General features: G+C 40.1%; 1 non-coding gene across 1 annotated transcript; it reads right to left on the reverse strand.

The window, feature by feature from the left end:
- Positions 1 to 3,808: 3,808 nt before the first annotated feature.
- Positions 3,809 to 4,018, reverse strand: LOC113251561 (small nucleolar RNA U3). The gene has a single exon (XR_003314539.1). It is a non-coding gene; the product is annotated as a small nucleolar RNA U3 (small nucleolar RNA).
- Positions 4,019 to 19,819: the final 15,801 nt, after the last annotated feature.

Here is a 19,819-nt window from a genome sequence, read left to right on the forward strand (position 1 = left end):
AACATATGGGTCTCGCTTTTTTATCTAATTTGACAATTAGATAAAAATCTCTGTCATGTATTTGGGGTGTTAGGCCATTTCTATTGAATGTGTATTGATCTCATTTTGCTATTATTTGTTTTCTATTTCCCCCCACCTGTTCTTTGTTCTCTTTTCCCATTTTTCTGCTTTGTATATATTAATTACATTTTAATGACTTCTTTTTATCTCTTTTGTTGGCTTATTAACTATAACTGCTGTGTTATTTTAATAATTATAGTACACATCTTTTAATTTATCACACCCTACTTTCAAACCTTGTTTCACCACTTCACATATAGTGTAAGAACCTTACAATACTATACTTCTATTTCTCCCCTCTCAGACTGTGTAATTGTGTCACACATTTTATTTCTACCTATGTTATAAACCCCACAGCATGAAGAGATTTAAATAAGAGGAAAGAGTTTTTATATTTACTTATGTAGTTACCTTTTCTGTAATAATTTTAATTGCTTCGGGTGTACTCATGTTTCTACTGGGTATCATATGAATACCAAAGGACTTCTATGAACATTCTTACCGATAATGAATACTTTGTCAGCTTTTGTACGTCTAATTAGTCTTTTCTTTCTTTAAAGATTTTATTTATTTGAAAGAGATCAAGAGAGAAGGGAGAGGGGTAGAGAGAGAGGAAGAAGCAGGCTCGCTGCTGAGCATGGAGCTTAATATGGGGCTTGATCCCAGGACCTTGAGATCATGACATGAGCTAAAGGCAAACACTTAACCAACTGAGCCACCCAGCTGCCCCATCTCAGAATAGTCTTTATTTCACCTTTGTTTCTGAAAGATGTTTTCACTGTGTATAGAATTGTAAATTAAAATGTTATTCTTGCAGTGCTTGGCTGGCTGAGTTGATCTTGGGGCTGTGAGTTTGAGTCCCACATTGGGTGTAGAGATTACTTAAAAATAAAATCTTTAAAGTGCTTTTCTTTTAATATTTTAGATACATTGCTCCACCATCTTCTCATTTCCATTATTTTCTATGAAAAAAAATCCCTGTTATCCTTATTTTATCTGTATATAATGTGACTTCTTTCTCTGGTTACTTTTACGATATTTCATTTTTCACTAGTTTTGACTAATTTGAATATGAACTGCTATGGTGCAGTTTGTTTCATGTTTATTGTTCTTGTATTTCATCAAACTTTATGGATGTGTTGGTTGTTATGTTTAACAAATTTGGAGAATTTTTAACCATTGTTTCTTCAAATATTTCTTCTGTATCTCTCCTTCAGGAACTCCAATTTCTTGTATATCAGGCCACTTTAATTTGTCCTTCAACTCATTGATGCTCTGTTCATTTTTTTCAAATTTTTGTTTTCTTGGTTCCCTTTTAGATAATTTCTATTGCTATGTCCTTAAATTTACTAACCTTTTCTTTTAAGCTAACTAATCTGCCATTGATCTTTTTGGCATATTTTTCATTTCAGGCATTGAAGTTTTCATCTCTAGAATTTTTATTTGGATATTTTTTATATCTTACATGTCTCTACTTAACTTTTTGAATTATGGAATACAATGATAATAATTATTTTAATATTCTTTTTGGCTAATTCTAATGTTTGTGTCAATTCCGGGTGGGTTTTGATTAGTTGTTTTTCCTCCTCACTATTTCATGTTTTTCTGCTTCTCTGCATGTCTGGTAATCTCTGACCAGATGCCAGACATTGTAAATTTTTCCTTGCTGTGGGCTGGGTATGTTTGTATTCCTGTAAGTATTCTCGAGCATAGTCTTGGGATGCAGTGAAGTTACTTGTAAACAGTTTGGTCCTTTTGAGTCTTGCTTTTAAGATCTGTTAGGCAGGGCCATAGTCATGCTTAATCAAAAGGTAATTATTTTCTACTACCGAGCAAGACCCTTCAGAATAGCACACCCAAGACCTAGAAAATTGTGGGGTCTTCCAGCACTGCTGGTGGGAGCAAGTACTAGTCCCAGTCTTGTGTCGGTACTGAAAACTATGGTACAATGAGATTAGTGCTGTTCCCTCTCATCCTTTTGGATAGTTCCTTCCCCAACTTCATGTAGTTTCCTTACATGCGTATGTTGATCAATATCCTCCTGAATAGTCAAGGGAATCCTCTGCAGACTCCTGGGTCTTTTCTCTGTGCAATTTTCTTCTCTGTGAACTCCTGCAACCTTGGCTTCCCCAGACTTTCAGGTCTGTTTGCTCAACTCAGGAGTCCATAGGGCTCTGCCTGGGTTCCCTTTCCCTGGACCATGGCCTTGATACCCTTTCATGGTAGTAATCTGGGGCAGTCATAGAGCTCACCTCATTGTTCTATTATTTTTTTCTGTCTTTTGAGGATTACTGTCCTTTATTGTCCAATGTCCAGTATCTTGAAAATCACTGTTTCAAACATTTTATCTTTTAATTTTGGGCAGTGGAAGCAGAAGAGTGGTTTTAGTTGAGAGGGTAGATCTGGTTCTATTCCTCCATCTTGGCTGGAAGCAGAAGTCCCAAGTCTATGGTTTTTTTTTTTTAAGATTTTATTTATTTATTTGACAGAGATAGAGACAGCCAGTGAGAGAGGGAACACAAGCAAGGGGAGTGGGAGAGGGAGAAGCAGGCTCATAGCGGAGGAGCCTGATGTGGGGCTCGATCCCATAACGCCGGGATCATGCCCTGAGCCGAAGGCAGATGCTTAATGACTGAACCACCCAGGCGCCCCCCAAGTCTATGTTTATAACAAAATGAGTCCAACAAATAGAGATGCCCAATAATGCAAGGTGTTTGTGTTTTTTTTATAGCTATTGTAGTAGTTCTTTACCAATTACAAGTTTATTCAGATTTTCTATTTCTCATAAAGTCAAAATTTGAGTTAATTTTTGTGCTATCTATTGAAAAAGGATTTACTAGAATATGGTAATTCACGCAAGAATTTATAAATATCAGTTATATCAGTCTTGATTCATTTACTTTTTTATTCACTTGTTTAACAAATATTGAAACACTTATTGAGTGAGTATTGTGTTACACAGCCAGGTGCTGTGTAAGTCAAAGCAGATAAGGAGATAACAAAATAGGCATGCTCACAGAAGTCACTGCTATTGAGGGAGACAGCCCTGAGAGAAAAATATAATACAGTGAGATTGGTGCTGTGGTGGGTAGGTGAAGAGTGGTTTTGAAGGACATAGAAGGGAGTACAACACCTAGACTGGATATGTGTGTGTGTGCGTTTGTGTGTGTGTTGGGCTGGGTGGAAAGGAGCTGGTCCTAAAGGCTACCTGAAGCAAGTGATGCTTGAACTGAGACCAGAACTAATAGTTTATAATCAGGAGAAGAATAATGCCCAAACCAGAGTTAGGGACATCAGGTGATGTGTGAAAATCAGGTGTGAGAAAAAATACATAGGTGTTCTAGAGATTGCAAACAGATCAGTTTGGCTGGAATACGGGGACTAGGGGGCTGGGAAGATGGTGGGGAGATATGAGGCACTTCATATCATTTACAGAGGAAGAACCCTCATGGTGCTTCCTCAGAGAGCAAAAATGGGCTGTGAGAGCTATTGGGCTCATCTGTTTTATAACCTCAGTGTGTCAAATCAGGGAATTTTTAAAAAAGATTTTATTTATTTATTTGAGAGAGAGAGAGAGAGCACAGAGGGAGAGCGAGAGGGAGAAGCCGACTCCCCCCTGAGCAGAAAGCTCAGTGTAGAGCTCCATCCCAGGACCCCGAGAATATGACCTGAGTTGGAGACAGACACTTAAGTGGCTGGGCCACCCAGGCTCCCCAAATCAGGGAATTAAAAAAAAAAAAAGACAGAAACCACTCAGACTGTGTCCTCTCCCTCTTACCCAAAGGAGGAGAAGAACCATCATCAATGGCAGAAGACAGTTGCAGAAACACCACCTAGAGCCAGCTTCATGCTCAGGAAAGAACACTGCACCTCCTTCTCATGGTTTTGGGTACTTGAGACAATTAGAGAAAGTTCTCTAGTAACAAATTATAGAAATGATCCTTAAAAGTATAGTCTTAAATCAGGGACTATTTTAACTGAGTCATTGCTAGTTTCTTTCTGGTCTAGCAGTATCCACTTGTCTTCTTAGCAAACCCTCGAACATTCTTCAATGTCCATCCCAATACTAGAAGAAAACCTACAGGTGAATAATTCTGTGATCTTGCTAATGGAGAAAGCCTGTCTAAGTAGAAGAGCAAAGGTAAAAATGTTAAATGACAAGAGCGGCAACTGATTTCACAAATATTTAAAACTGCTGTACATGTAAAGTGCCTAAACTGGAATTTTTAAAAAGTAAAAAACCTGAACCAGATTTTTGGAAGAAATCTTGGTGTTTTATTTTTTTTAAGATTTTATTTATTTATTTGAGAGAGAGTGAGCCCACAAGATGAGGGAGGGGCAGAGGAAGAGGGGATCGCAAGCAAACTCCGCACTGAGCACAGAGTCCGAAGCGGGGCTTGATCCCATCACCCCGAGATCACGACCAGGAGGAGATCACGATCCAACCCGAAACCAAGAGTCAGACACTTAACCGACGGAGCCGCCCAGGTGCCCCAATCTTGGTGTGTTCTATTACAATTTAAAATGTGTGACTTGGCAGTTGAACTTCTATTACTGGAGTTGTGTATTCTACAGAAATACACAAACTAGTGCACCCAGATACATGAACAAGGATATCAGCCTCAGGACTGTTTGTGGTGGTGGTAGTCATGGTGGTAAAGAAAACTGAAAACAACCTAAAAATCCTTCTGGAGAGAACTAGCTGAATAAAGTATGTTCCATTGAGATAATAGGATACCACACTGTTTATTTTTTAAAAGTTAGGTAAATTTATATATGCAGACATAGAAAGATGTCAAAGATATAGACAGATATAGACACAGGTACATAGGCAGCTGTAGATATGGATGCACAAACATACACACAAATAGACCACAACCAAGATATACACATATGCATACTCATATTCAGTAAGATATATAGAAGGCAAAACCAAAGCAAAACAATCTGCTTGAATAAATGTCAACCATTCTGTTAGTTTCCTTTTACTGCTACAACAAATTACCACAAACTTAGTGGCTTATAATGACATAGATTTACTCTCTTTTAGTTCTAGAGGTCAGAAGTCTGAAATCAGTCTCCCTGGGGGCTGAAGTCAAGGTATTGGCAGGGCTGGTTCCTTCTGGAGATTCTAGGTGACAACCTGTTTCCTTACCTAACATTTACATTTCCTCCCAAATTCTCCCCCAAATCCATAGCCTCGATTCAATCCAATCCCAATCAAAATTGAAGCAGGCCATTTTTGGCAGAATATGACAAGATTATTCTACAATTTATATGGACAAGCAAACAACCTTGAACACCCAAAACAACCTTGAAAAACAAGAATAAAATCAGAAGGTTAACACTTCGTGATTTCAAGACTTATAAGGGTATGGAATCAGCACATCAACAAGTAAAGAGATCAGTGAAACAGAAAATAGAGTCAGCATTAGATCCATGATTATATGGACACCTGATTTTTGTCAAAAGTGCAGAGGCAAATCAGTGGAGAAAGAGCAGTCTTTTCAATAAGCGGTGCTAGAACAATTGGATAGTCATATGCAAAATATGAACTTCCATGCATACTTCTATCCTATGAAAAATTGACTCAAGAGGGTCACAGATGTAAAAGCAAAACTGAAAATCTTAAAACTTCTTGGACAAATGGAGAAAATATTTGTCCCTTGAGTTAGGCAAAGATTTCTTAGATATGACCCTGAAGACGTGATTCATAAAAGAAATAATTGAAAAATTGGGCTTTACTAAAATGAAAAACTTCTGATTTTTGGAAGGCTATTAAGAGAATGAGAAGACAAGCCACTGATTGAGGGAAAATATTTTTAACGTATATATGAAGATAGAGAATTTGTATCCAGACTATATAAAGAACCCTCAAAGCTCAATAATAAGAAAATCACCCAATTTTTTAAATGAACAATTTGAAGAGACACATCACCAAAGAAGACGTCAGGGCAAATAAACCCACAAAAAGAAGCTCAATTTTATTTAGTCATGAGGGAAACACAAATTAAAACCACAATTATATACCACTATGTACTTTTTTCTTTTTAAGATTTTATTTATTTGATAGAGAGAGAGATAGCAAGAGAGGGCACACAAGCAGGGAGAGTGCGAGAGGGAGAAGCAGGCCTCCCACTGAGCGGGGAGCCTGACATGGGGATCCTGAGCTGAAGGCAGATGCCCAACGACTGGGGCACTCAGGCACCCCCCACTATGTACTTATTAAGAGGGTTAAAATTAAAAGATACAGACCATACTAAGCATTGGAGAAGATATGGAGCATCTGAAATTCTCATACACTACTACTAGGCATGTAAAATAGTAAAACTATTTCGGAAATAGTTTGGCAGTTTCCTAAAAAATTAAACCTGTGCATACTATATGATTCAGCCATTTCACTCCCAAGTATTTACCTAAGAGAAACAAAAGCATGTAATCACACAGAGACTTGTATATGAATGTTCTTAGTAGCTTTATCTGTAATTAATACCCCCAAACTGGGAGCAACCCAAATGTCCATTAACAGGTAAATGGATAAACAATTTGTGGTATGTTCATACAATGGAATAACCCTCAGCAATAAAAGAAATGTGCTATGGATTCACCCAACAACATGAGTGAATTTCAAAGTAATCACGCTGAATGAAAGATGCCAGACGAAAGAAACACTGCATACTATAGGATTGCATTTTCTAGAATTGTATATCAACTCTAGAAAATGTAAACTAATCAATAGTGACAACATGGATCAGTTGTTGCTTAGGGATGGGGATGGAAAGGGGCAGGAGGGAAAGAATTCAGAGGGGCATCATTAAACTTCAGGGGGTGATATGTTCACTATCTTGATCAGTGATAGACTTCACGGGTGTATGCACATGGCAGAACTTATCCTGCTGTGCATTTAAAATATGTGCAATTTACTGTATGTCAATTATATTTTCAGAGAGAAAGTTGTTTATGTTTATTTATTTATTTTTTTATTGTGTTGTGTTAGCCACCATACAGTACTTCAACTTTTGATGTAGTGTTCCATGATTCATTGTTTGCGTATAACACCCAGTGCTCATTGCAATAAATGTCCTCTTTAATACCCATCACCGGGCTAACCCATCCCCTCACACCCCTCCCTTCTGAAACCCTCAGTTTTTTTCCCAGAGTCCATAGTCTCTCATGGTTTGTCTCCCCCTCTGATTCTCCCCCCTTCGTTTTCCCCTTCCTTCTATGTCTTCCATGCTATTCCTTATGTTCCACATGTAAGTGAAACTATATGATGATTGTTTTTCTCTGCTTGACTTATTTCACTTAGCATAATCCCCTCCAATTCCATCCACGTCGATGGAAATGGTGAGTATTCATCCTTTCTGATGGCTGAGTAATATTCCATTGGATATACGGATCACATCTTCTTTATCCATTCATCTGTTGAAGGGCATCTCAGCTCCTTCCACAGTTTGGCTATTGTGGACATTGCTGTTATGAACATTGGGGTGCATGTGCCCCTTCTTTTTACTACATCTGTGTCTTTGGGGTAAATATCCAGTAGTGCAATTGCTGGGTTATAGGGTAGCTCTATTTTTAACTTTTTGAGGAAAATCTATGCTGTTTTCTAAAGTGGCAGTATCAACTTGCATTCCCACCAACAGCGTAAGAGGGTTCCCCTTTCTCCACATCCTCTCCAACATTTGTTTCCTGCCTTGTCAATTTTTGCCATTCTAATTGGTGTAAGTTGGTATCTCAATGTGGTTTTGATTTGAATTTTCCTGATGGCTATGATGTTGAACATTTTTTCATGTGTCTGTTAGCCATTCATATATCTTCTTTGGAGAAATGTCTGTTCATGTCTTCTGCCCATTTTTTGACTTGATTATTTGTTTTTTGGGTATTGAGTTTGAGAGGTTCTTTATAGATCTTGGATACCAGCCCTTTATCTGTAATGTCAGTTGCAAATATCTTCTCCCATTCTGTGGGTTGCCTCTTTTTTTGTTGACTGTTTCCTTTGCTGTGCAGGAGCTTTTTTATCTTGATGAAGTCCCAAAAGTTCATTTTTGCTTTTGTTTCCTTTGCCTTTGGGGGCGTATCTTCAAAGAAGTTGCTGTGGCCGATGTTGAAGAGGTTACTGCCTATGTTCTTCTCTAGGATTTTGATGGATTCCTGTCTCACACTGAGGTCTTTCATCCATTTAGAGTTTATCTTTGTGTATGGTATAAGAGAATGGTTGAGTTTCATTCTCCTGTATATAGCTATCCAATATTCCCAGCAGCATTTATTGAAGAGACTGTCTTTTTTCCATTGGATATTTTTTCCTGCTTTGTCAAAGATTAATTGACCATAGAGTTGAGGGCCCATATCTGGGCTCTCTATTCTGTTCCATTGATCTATGTGTCTGTTTTTGTGCCAGTACCATGCTGTCTTGGTGATCACAGCTTTGTAATACAGCTTGAAATCAGGCAACGTGATGCCCCCAGCTTCGTTTTTCTTTTTCAACATTTCCTTGGTGATTTGGGGTCTTTTCTGGTTCCATACAAATTTTAGGATTGTTTGTTCCAGCTCTTTGAAAAATGCCATTTGTATTTTGATCGGGATGGCGTTGAAAGTATAGATTGCTCTGGGCAGCATAGACATCGTAACAATGTTTATTCTTCCAATACATGAGCATGGAATGTTGTTCCATCTTTTTGTTCAATTTCTTTCATAAGTGTTCTGTAGTTTCTAGAGTATAGATCTTTCACCTCTTTGGTTAGGTTTATTCCAAGATATCTTATGGTTTTTGGTGCTATTGTAAATGGAATCGATTCCCTAATTTCTCTTTCTACAGTTACATTGTTAGTGTATAGAAAAGCAACTGATATCTGTGCATTTTGTATCCTGCCACATTGCTGAATTGCTGTATGAGTTCTAGTAATTTGGAGGTGGAATCTTTTGGGTTTTTCACATAAAGTATCATGTCATCTGTGAAGAGACAGAGTTTGACTTCTTTGCCAATTTGAATACCTCTTATTTCTTTCTGTTGTCCAACTGCCGATTCTAGGACTTCTAGTACTATGTCGAACAATAGTGACAAGACTGGGCGTCCTTGTCTTGTTCCTGATCTTAAGGGAAAGGCTTTCAGCTTTTCGCTGTGGGCTCTTCATAGGTGGTTTTTATGAAATTGAGGAATGTTCCCTCTATCCCTACACTCTGAAGAGTTTTCATCAGGAAACGATGCTGTATTTTGTCAAATGTTTTTTCTGCATCAATTGAGGGGATCATATGGTTCTTGTTTCTTCTTTTTAAAAATAGCTCTAGGAGGTAGTTGTTGTGCCTAGAAATTTAACTGAGCTCTGAGGATTAAGTAACTCTTTCAAGGTTACCTACCTAAGTGGCCGAGCTGGAATTTGAACCCAAATCTGTCTGACTGAGAGAAAATATTTGTAAAGTGTATATGAAGATAGAGAATTTGTATCCAGACTAATAAAGAACCCTCAAAGCTCAATAATAAGAAAACTACCCAATTTTTTAAATGAACAATTTTTTTTCTACTCTATTTTGATAAGACACCAGTCAATAAACTAAAGAAAGAGGTGGGAGGAAAGTTTAGAAATCAAGCACCTCTGCTATTAACTGTGTTGACTTATTTAAGGATAACATCATAATAGCAGTGCCAAGATTCCCTCAATACCAACTTATCTGATGCCTGACTTGCAATTCCTTGACTTGCAGATGGTACCATTTCCAGATACATTTTTAAAAAGCAGTTGCTGAAAAAATAAATAAGGTAAAATAAAAAATTTAAAAAGCGATTGTTGATAACTTAGCATTTGGTCTGTGCTCCTGCTGGCCTTTTATGTGAGTCTTCCTCCAGGGATACCCTGTAAGAACAACTCCCACAAGATCTAGGGTGTGGATCAAGGTTGTAACATTATTTGACAAGAGTTGCTACATCTTACTTATGGCTTCTTTTATTTATCTTTAAAACTTTTGAGGGAGCCTCTGACAGTGATGGAGGGGAAATTCTTCAACGACTTTATGAAAATAAATTTAAGAAGCAAGGAACTATTTTAGTTTCCCCAATTTTAGTAATGTTCCTGAATGATGTTTTGAAATATTATGCCATATAATCAAAGTCTTGTATCTCATTCCCTTCATCCAGGGGGGAAAATACTCAAATTGTCTCTGAAGGATAGTGTCTATTAACTTTACAGGTTTGGGGATTTTGGCTTTTTCTTTTTTTCTTTCTTTTCTTTTCTTTTCCTTTTCTTTTTTCTTTTTTTTTTCTTCTTTTTTTTTATTTTAAGATTTTACTACTTATTTGAGAGAGAGATTGGAGAGCATGAGTCGGGAGGTGTAGAGGGAGAGAGAGAATCTCAAGTAGACTCCACACTGAGTGTGGGGCTCAGCCTCACAACCTTGAGATCATGACGTGAGCCAAAATCAAGAGTCAGGTACTTAACCAACTGAGCCACCCAGGAGCCCCAACTTGGCAGGTTTTATTTTTTTTATTTTTTTTATTTTTATTTTTAAAGATTTTATTTATTTATGTGACAGAGAGACAGCCAGAGAGAGAGGGAACACAGCAGGGGGAGTGGGAGAGGAAGAAGCAGGCTCACAGCGGAGGAGCCCGATGTGGGACTCGATCCCGGTACGCCGGGATCACGCCCTGAGCCGAAGGCAGACGCTTTAACGACTGCGCTACCCAGGCACCCCTTGGCAGGTTTTAAAAGGACATTTTCACCACCCCCAACTAATTCATTGTGCTGCGTTAAAATACATTTTTGAGTCATAGAATCATAGAATGTCAGGTTTGGAAGGGCCTTTGGGATGCTGGAACTGTTTTGTGGCAGATCCTTGTGATGTATTTTCTCATGAACCCTCATAGCAAAAGGAGGGGGCTATTAACATTCTTATTTACAGATGCCAAAACCTACGCACAGAGCAAATATCAATGGTGTTTCTAAGCTAGTTACCATCATGTCTTCACATTTCCACTCTCCTACTCTGAGAACCTCATGCCCATAAAAATTAAAGACTGTTTTACAAGCCCCCTTGGCATTTTAAATGATTTTACCTGTTTCAGCCTTGTTCCCACATGCCATAGTCCTTTAAATTTTTATTTTGTATCTTGCAGATCTTCTGTATTTCTCCATCATTTACTTTTTTTGAACAAAGATAATCACTGCTCTTATAAAGACCTGAATGAGTTTTGGAAAGTGACACCTTTGTTCACACATCTGAGTGACTTGTATTACGGTTTTGAGTTACCATTCAGATGCTCTGGAAAAGAGGATTGATCCAACATTGAATTCCAGTCCCTGCCAAAAATCCCTCAAAAATACAACAAAGAGGGGAGTCTGGGTGGCTCAGTCATTGAGCGTCTGCCTTCAGCTCAGGGCGTGATCCCCGCGTTCTGGGATCAAGCCCCGCATCAGGCTCCTCCGCTGGGAGCCAGCTTCTTCCTCAACCATTCCCCCTGCTTGTGTTCCCTCTCTCACGGGCTGTCTCTCTCTGTCAAATAAATAAATAAAATCTTCAAAAAAAATACAACAAAGAATTTTTTGATGTATGGAGATGTAAGGATGGCGAGTATAGAAGGGGAGGTGAAGCAATCACATTTTAAGAGCTAGACAGCACAAGAATGAGTGGTAAGTGACTTAGCAAGTGGAAGACATTTAAATCTGAAGCTGTTAATTGGGGGAGGCAAGAAACAGACCGCTCTACATTACTGAATTCCCAAATCTCAGGAACAGGTGGCACCATATTTCCCTGGAAATGAAGGTGAAGAGGGAACCAAACCAATGAGGATTTGCTGAAAACTGTTTGCAGAGCACTTGAAGGGTCTGTCATTGGATGAGCCAGAGGACTTCCCCACCCCAGTCCTGGTGGAGACAGGAGGCTTATTATCTGAAGCATGTATAGACTGGAGGCAGCAGGTCAGCTCATAGTCATGAGACGGGATGCCAGAGTACTTGTAGCCAAGATTTGACCCTCTGGCAGGCTATTTGAAAATCTTTTCTAGGGACTCCAGCACACACACAGACATAAAGATTATCGATGTTAGTGACCCTGCAAATAAAACAGCCCAACATACGGGGTGCCTGGGTGGCACAGCGGTTAAGCGTCTGCCTTCGGCTCAGGGCGTGATCCCGGCGTTATGGGATCGAGCCCCACATCAGGCTCCTCTGCTGTGAGCCTGCTTCTTCCTCTCCCACTCCCCCTGCTTGTGTTCCCTCTCTCGCTGGCTGTCTCTGTCTCTATCGAATAAATAAATAAAATCTTTAAAAAAAAAAAAAAAACAGCCCAACATAGAAGACAGACTGTACAACCCTCAACCTTATGTTGAAAAGTTCTAATTGGCTTTTCATCCTCTACTCTTAAATATAAACGAATTTTAATATATAACTCTGAGTAGATCTTTCATGTTATAATAGTTTTTTTTTAAGCTTCTTGGGTGGGTAGATTCATGTTTTTCATCAGTTAGGAAATTTTTAGCCATCCTTTCTTCAAAAGCATTTTCCCCCTTTCTTTTCAGAATTCTTTTAATTAATTTATTTATTTAGTTGAGAGAACGAGTGGGGGGAGAGGCAAGGTGAGAGGGCAAGAGAATCTCTAACAGACTCCTCCATGAGCAGGGACACCCATGAGGGTCTCAATCTCATGAACCTGAGATCATGACCTGAGCCAAAATTAAGAGTTGGACGCTTAACGGACTGAACCACGCAGGTGCCTCTCCTTCTGGAATTCTATGCAAGTATTGTTTTGTTTGATGGTTTCTCATAGGTCTCTGAGACTCTGTTCATCTTTCTTTATTCTTTCTGTTTTCCAGATTGGATAATTTCTATAGTTTTATCTTCAAGTTCACTGATTCCTTCTTCTGCCCCCTCATGTTTTCTATTGAGACTTTGATTTTCCAGTTTCAGCTATTTCACTTTTCAAGTCCAGATTTTCCACTTGTTTCTTTCTTTTCTTTTTTAAAGATTTTATTTATTTATTTGACACAGAGAGACAGCCAGCGAGAGAGGGAACACAAGCAGGGGGAGTGGGAGAGGAAGAGGCAGGCTCCCAGTGGAGCAGGGAGCCTGATTCAGGGCTCAATCCCAGGACTCTGGGATCACGCCCTGAGCCGAAGGCATATGCTTAACGACTGAGCCACCCAGGCACCCCTCTTTCTTTTTTTTAAATGTGTTCTGGCTCCATGTTGGTATTCTATCTTTGATGAGTCATTGTCATTATACGTTTCCTCAATTCTTTAAACATGATTTTCTTTAGTTGTTTGAACGTATTACTACTTTGAGGTCTTTGTGAAATTCAACATCTGAACCCCCTCAGAGACAGTGTCTATTGACTGCTTTCCTCCCACTGACCCAAATCTTGTAATTTGGCTTGCCAAATCTTTGTAATTGGCTTGCCAAACTCCTTACACTGCCATTCTGCCTTGTCATAACAATGCAGATGCTAAGTTTGTAGCCAGAGTGTTTAAAGCGTTATATTGGGAGGGTAGAAGAAAAGAGGTTGAAATCTTTATATTCTCAAGTTGGAGTTCAAATGATAATGCCTGACACTGAAAAAATAAAAAGGAGCAATATGAACATGTTTTTTAGTGATACAAATATACATATAAGATAAATCAGCTAAAAGAATTTAAAATGGTTACAGGGAAGGGGAAATGGGGCAGAGGGGCATAGGGTATGTGTTCCGCTTCAAAGAAATATATCTATTCAATAAACGGTGTCTGTATATAACTTTGATAAAAGTTAATAAAAAATTAAAACTAATATGAAAAAAATTAAACATAAGCCTTTAAGGTCAGTCATACCTGAGTTTAAATTTGGCTCCACAACTCGCTATCTGTGAATTTTGTCATAAAACTTAGTATGATTGAGTCTCAATTTCATCTTCTATGACATGCAGGTGATAGTTGCTTCAAAGAATTATAATAATAGCACATACTATGAGCCAGGCAGCAAGTATAACAAAGTAAAGAACAGACTCTCTTTCCCTGTCTGCAGGTAGGGCTATATCCATGGCTATTTCCATCACCTTTCTACCACCAGCCCAGAGCCCCTGAGAACGGATTTTTGTATCCGTCTAGCTAGTGGCTAAAGTAGGCCAAGCATGTGAGGCACTGTCTCAGAGACCAGCCTGGCTGTAGCTGCTTCTGTCCCCCACTAGAATGTAATTTCCAGAAGGGCAGGGACTAGTCTGTCTTCTTCCGGAGTGCCCGACAGTTTGTAGATGACCAATAGAAGTTGTTGAATAGAATCAATGAATCAGACAGTCTGACAGGGGATTCTGTTCTCCAAATAAAAATGTTTTTATCACCACAGCACAGGCTGCTCTCATTTGAATCTGTGCCATATATGGACAAACAACTTAAGGACAAGATACCTTCTAGGGAACATTCCAGAACATTATCATCCTTCCCAAGTACAGGATGCTAGCTTCGGCTTTTTTTTTTTCCTTTGTTACTTAATAGAATTGCATTACCTTCTCCTCAAAGGTTTCAGTTTCTATCCGAGACGGTTTTTTGTTTTGTTTTGTTTTTTGTTTTAATTTTCATGAACCTCATGCTAGTACTTTATTTGGTGTTGTGGGTTAGAGTCCAGAATTGAACTTGAGAAACTAACAAATGGCTTGTGTTCAATTTAGAGAAAGCTCAATATACTAAAATACAGGTTTATAAAAACCCTATAAATATGGGCAGGGTTGTGAGCACCTTAAAAGGTCCTGAACTTTCAAAAGGAATCATCTCTGAATTCTGGTAAAAAGCCAACCCATTGGTATATTTAACCTATTATTCAATTTGTAAAATCTTGACATAATCACGTGAGGATATCTAAAGTGAGGTTCGTGGAAAGTGGGATGTATTCACATAAATATTTTATGTGAATACTATTGTTAGTGAACCAGTGTGGCCACATTACCCTGATTTTAGCATCTCTTATTATACAACACTGAAAATTGCCATTTTAACTTTGAACACTGTCCTTTAGATTAAAGGAAGAGAGAAAGGAATACAAGATGAATGGTTTAGGCTCAAGTTGGCATTTTTCAGGCCAGAGTTTATTGTTTGTTTGCATGAAAATCCCATCATGTTGGCCAAGAGTTCTCAAAGGCAACTGCCAGCCTGCTGGCACCATCAAAGGACTTATTCCCTGAAGAAAGTCAAAGCATGTGGAATTCCTAAAGGGGCCCCTCTCCAGTTGGGTGCCAGGAGACGAGCAGATGAGAATCTGGCTTGGGTGACCAATCATCACCTGCCCCAGCATCTCGAAGGGGGAGGAAACATTTCTGACCTGCTACTGGGTCAGATTTGCTGGCAAGGAGCCATCTACTTGTTTCATTGTCTATAATTTAATGGTGAGAACCCTGGGCCTGCGTGATCCGGCAATGGAGCAAAATTTATTGGCCTGGGGTGGGTGGGCGAGGCAGGGGTGCAAAGCCCTGGTCTTCTTCCAACCGCCACCCAAGAGGGATCATGTGCCAACCAATCCGATAGCCCCAAGCCTTACTTGCTCCAGTCATCTGCTGGGTCATGGTCTGCCACATCAGCCAGGCTGCCTCCTCCAACCTCAGGACGTGGAGTGGATTACTTAGCTTCTCTGGTCATCTGTTCCTCTCTGATACTAGAGATAATAATGCCACCCTTTTCTGAGGCTTTGTGGCCAGAGATTTGGGCTGCAGAGTGGCAGAAATTGCTGGCGAGGTCCCCTCTGAGCAGGGCTGTCTGTGACTTTCATGGGCCCTGTCACTTTTGCTTTTGTGGGCCTTTTTCTCCATAATTTTTTAAAATTATGACTCTGTTGGTATAAAGGTGAATATGTTAACACATAGTAAAACATTTTTTTTAACCTAGAAGTTAATTTTTTCTTCTGATGTTAAAAGCAATGAAAACCTTTTTTGTGAGTCTCTAAAAGTACTGTGGGTCCCAGACACTACCTGCTGTGCCTGATGGAGAAGTTGGCCCTGGCACTCTAAGACACCATATCCCTTTTACTACACATACTGGAGGTAACAGCCAAGAGCTGGGACTTGGGAGTTAGATGTAGATTTGCAATGTGGCTCTGTAACTATATTGGCTGTAGGGCCTTGGCTAATTTGCTTAACCTCTCTGAGTCTCATTTCCGCCATCTTAAAATGGAGGAAATGATACTGTCTTGGCAGTTTTGATGTAAAGATTAAACACTTAACATAGTGCTTGTCAACTGGGAAATGCTCAGTAAATGGATGACAGCAATGATAAAACACTCCAAATGAGCATTGTTCTTCAAGTGTAACTCATCGGGGTTCCTTATATTCCCTAAAAAGTGGGAGTGGAACTGAATCCACAGTTCAGAGAGTTATGGGGCCATAGCAGAATGTATAAGGAGGAGGAGGGCGGGGAGCAGGAAGATCATTATAAAAGTTAAGAGTTCACCTTATTCCCCATCTTGCTAAATGCCACTGAAGAAGTGGCCTCATGTAGTCCAACTGGTTATCTGGGGGACTTTCTGTCTGGTTCAGGCAGGATGGACCTAGAAATTCCTGTCTAGTTCTAGATTTGCCAGGGTCTGACCTGACCTAGTTTCTGATGTCTTATTTAGAATGACTTCATTGGATGAGTTCAAACCACTGGGCCTACATTATTATTCTCACACTCGTATGCCTAATGCTATGCTGAGCCCTGCTTTGGGCAGAGCAACCTGTTGAGACAAGTTCTCCGCACTTGACCCTGGCAAATCTAGAACTAGACAGGAATGTACTGTACGGTGACTAACATAATAAAATAAAAAAAAAATCCTTTAAAATCCTTTAAAATGCAAATAACTATGCGAGGTTTAGCGGCTATCAATCATTCACACCTTAGAGTGAATTAATTTAGTGAGCTTGATTTTTCTTCAGCACTTAACTGAGATTTGCATTGCTGCTGAACAGGAGTTTAGATGGGATGAGGAGAAAGAGGGAGAGCATATTTTGTTCCCTGGGCTGCTTAGTGGAAGGAAGACTGGAGGTTTTCTGGATTGGGATCTTTCAGAGACCAGGAAGTACCAGGTAGTTTTGGGACCTGGAGAAGAGGTGGGCATGGGGTGAATAGTAGGACACAGGGAGAAAGAAATAGAGAGATGGGGAAATTGTCTAACTTGGAATTTAAGCAAAATGGTGAAATCAGGGTCTTTAAGTGTTTTATGAAAGAATAAATTGTCATTTCCTTGGATGCAATGTACATTTCAGCCACCGTTCTGGATATTGTTTTGATATGACCTGGCAAATGTCAGGAAGCAACCTTTTCTCATCTCTCTATCAAATTATATTTTAATAAGTTAGTTTGAAAATACTATACTTCTTAATTACTTGGTAGAATTTCCATGAGACAGTGTGAGGGGTGTAAAGACACAGGTGGCTTGGAATGTTTTTATTTGGCCTTAAAACATTTTCCTTCCAGATAAAAGCATAGTTATGTAGATGATTTGGACCCATTTTAAGTTTACTTTGCTGTGCTTGGCAGCTGAGTCAGTCTCATATATATAGTGGGAAGGTGTGGAATTTGATGTCAGGGAGACATGGGTTCGAGTCTAGATCTGCTACTACTAGTGAGTGCCTCTGAGTCTAGTTTTTTTTTCAGTCCTGGGGTTTGTTTTGTTTTTTTAACTTGTAATAGAGAAACAGCAACAAAAATACCCACTTCACAGGATTGCTGTGGAGGTGGCTTGAGATAAATCGTACAGTGCACATTTGAAGTCACTCAAAAAATATTAGCTTCCCACTCTTGCTCAGATGTTGTTGGGTGAAACCTTCATTGTACTTATAAAGGCCTGAAAGGGATAAAGAACTTTAAAAGAAGTTTTGGAAAGCTTTTTTACCAGGCACACAGGAAACATAAATTCAAGAAGCTCCAAGTTTGGGGCACCTGGGTGGCTCAGTCAGTTAGGTGTCTGACTCTTGATTTCGTCTCAGGTCATGATCTCAGGGTCCTGGGATCAAGCCCTGTGCTAAGCTCCCCACTCAGCAGTGGTATGCTTGAAATTCTCTCTTTCCCTTTCCCTCAGCCTGCTCCTGCTAGGATGGGTGCTCTCTCTCTCTCTCTCAAATAAAAATAAATAATTCTCAAAAAAAACCCCAAAACTCCAAGTTTGCTCAGAAGTCATATGTGTACGGTATCATTTGAGTTAAAACCCTTGAGAAAAACTCTTCGTTTATCCCTTCATCCCAGCACTTCTCAAACTTTGAGGTGTCTCGGAATCACCTGGGACTCTTATTAAAATACAGATTTAGATTTAGTAGGACTGGGGTGAGGCCCAAGGTTCTCCTTTCCTGACAAGCTTCTAGATGATTAGACCAGCTGGTGCTAGTCCCAGTGCCTATATCCTCTACTTGTTGGTTCCACAAGACACTAGGACAGTGTTTAATATAGTGCCCGGCATTCGGTCAGTCTATCGTTATTGGATAAATGGGTAAATGTATCCTTGATATAATATCATTCCCTATGATCCAAACTGGGACAACAGTCGATTCTCACTGTGGAGGACATGATAAGTGATGGCTCTCACAGATGCACTGTGGGGACACAGGTCTCTTCAGAGTCAGCCATGGTCATCCTCCACAGGCGTGCGGGTGACAGGTGATTGGGTATGTGAGGGTAACAGAGCTGTGGCCTGTCCAGCTGGGTCCCTGGCGTGGCCCGGCTTGCAGAGAAGATCATAGAAGCCGATCTGTAGTTCTGAAGTCTTAGACCAGGCTACATGTCCCCACGGTGGCGCACAGCAATACTCAGTGGAAATGGAGAAAACATTAAGGCGCCTTTATTCTTTCCTCTAGTGAACATACCTTCTGCTTTCTGCCTGGGTGGACACCATGTTAGGCAGCACAGCCTGTGGCAGACGGCATCAAAGAGCTATGCCCACAAGGTTGCTACATGTCCTGTGTGCAGCTCCCGTGGTCCATGATTTCACTTCTTTGAAGGACACATTTGCCCCACGTTTGAACCAGAAAGGGGAAAGGTGTGGCATAGGTGTTACAGAGAAGACAGGAAAGTGCATTGGAAAGAATACGGACTTTGGGGTCAGTGAGAAGCTGCTTCCAGCCTCAGCTTTGTGGCAGTGAATCCCTGTGTGGCTGTAGGCAGCACAGTGGCTATCTGAGCCTCAGTTTTCTGATCTGTGAAATGGGACTGCCCACACATAACTAGCAGGGTGGTTGTGAGGAATAAAGGAGAAGATGCGTTGTCAGATAGCACCTTAATAAAATGGCACCTTTAAACTATTTTTTTAAAGATTTAATTATTTATTTTAGAGAAAAAGAGAGCGGGGAGGGGCAGGGGGGAGAGGGAGAGAGAGTCTTAATAGACTCTGCACTAAGCACAGACTCACGACCCTGAGACCACAACCTAAGCTGAAACCAAGAGTCAGACGCTTAACTGACTGTGCCACCCAGGTGCCCTTAAAATGGTACCTTCAATGTTATGGGTTCTGGCTAGTTCCTGGAAGGCAGCATGCACTCAGGTAGTCAGGCAAGCTCACTTGGGTTTTCCATCCTGTCGTAATCTGCCATCGCCCATCAGACACTGCCTTGACTCTCCCACTGAACTGTTCTACGTTGCAGACACAGGAAGGGGGCCTGAGCCGCCTGGCCCTTCCCTCCTGTTGAACCTGGTGCTCTCTTTGCTCCTGGACTCTTCTAAGCCTTGTGAATGTGTGAACATCTGTAGTTAAGCAAGCTGAGCAGACCTAGTCCTTATGGATGGTCCCTCAACCCTTGCTCTGCCCATATCCTTCTGTTCACCGGCAGAAGAGGAAACAAGATGTTT

Source organism: Ursus arctos, unplaced genomic scaffold (genome assembly GCF_023065955.2).
Source record: "Ursus arctos isolate Adak ecotype North America unplaced genomic scaffold, UrsArc2.0 scaffold_10, whole genome shotgun sequence".
Taxonomy (NCBI): domain Eukaryota; kingdom Metazoa; phylum Chordata; class Mammalia; order Carnivora; family Ursidae; genus Ursus; species Ursus arctos.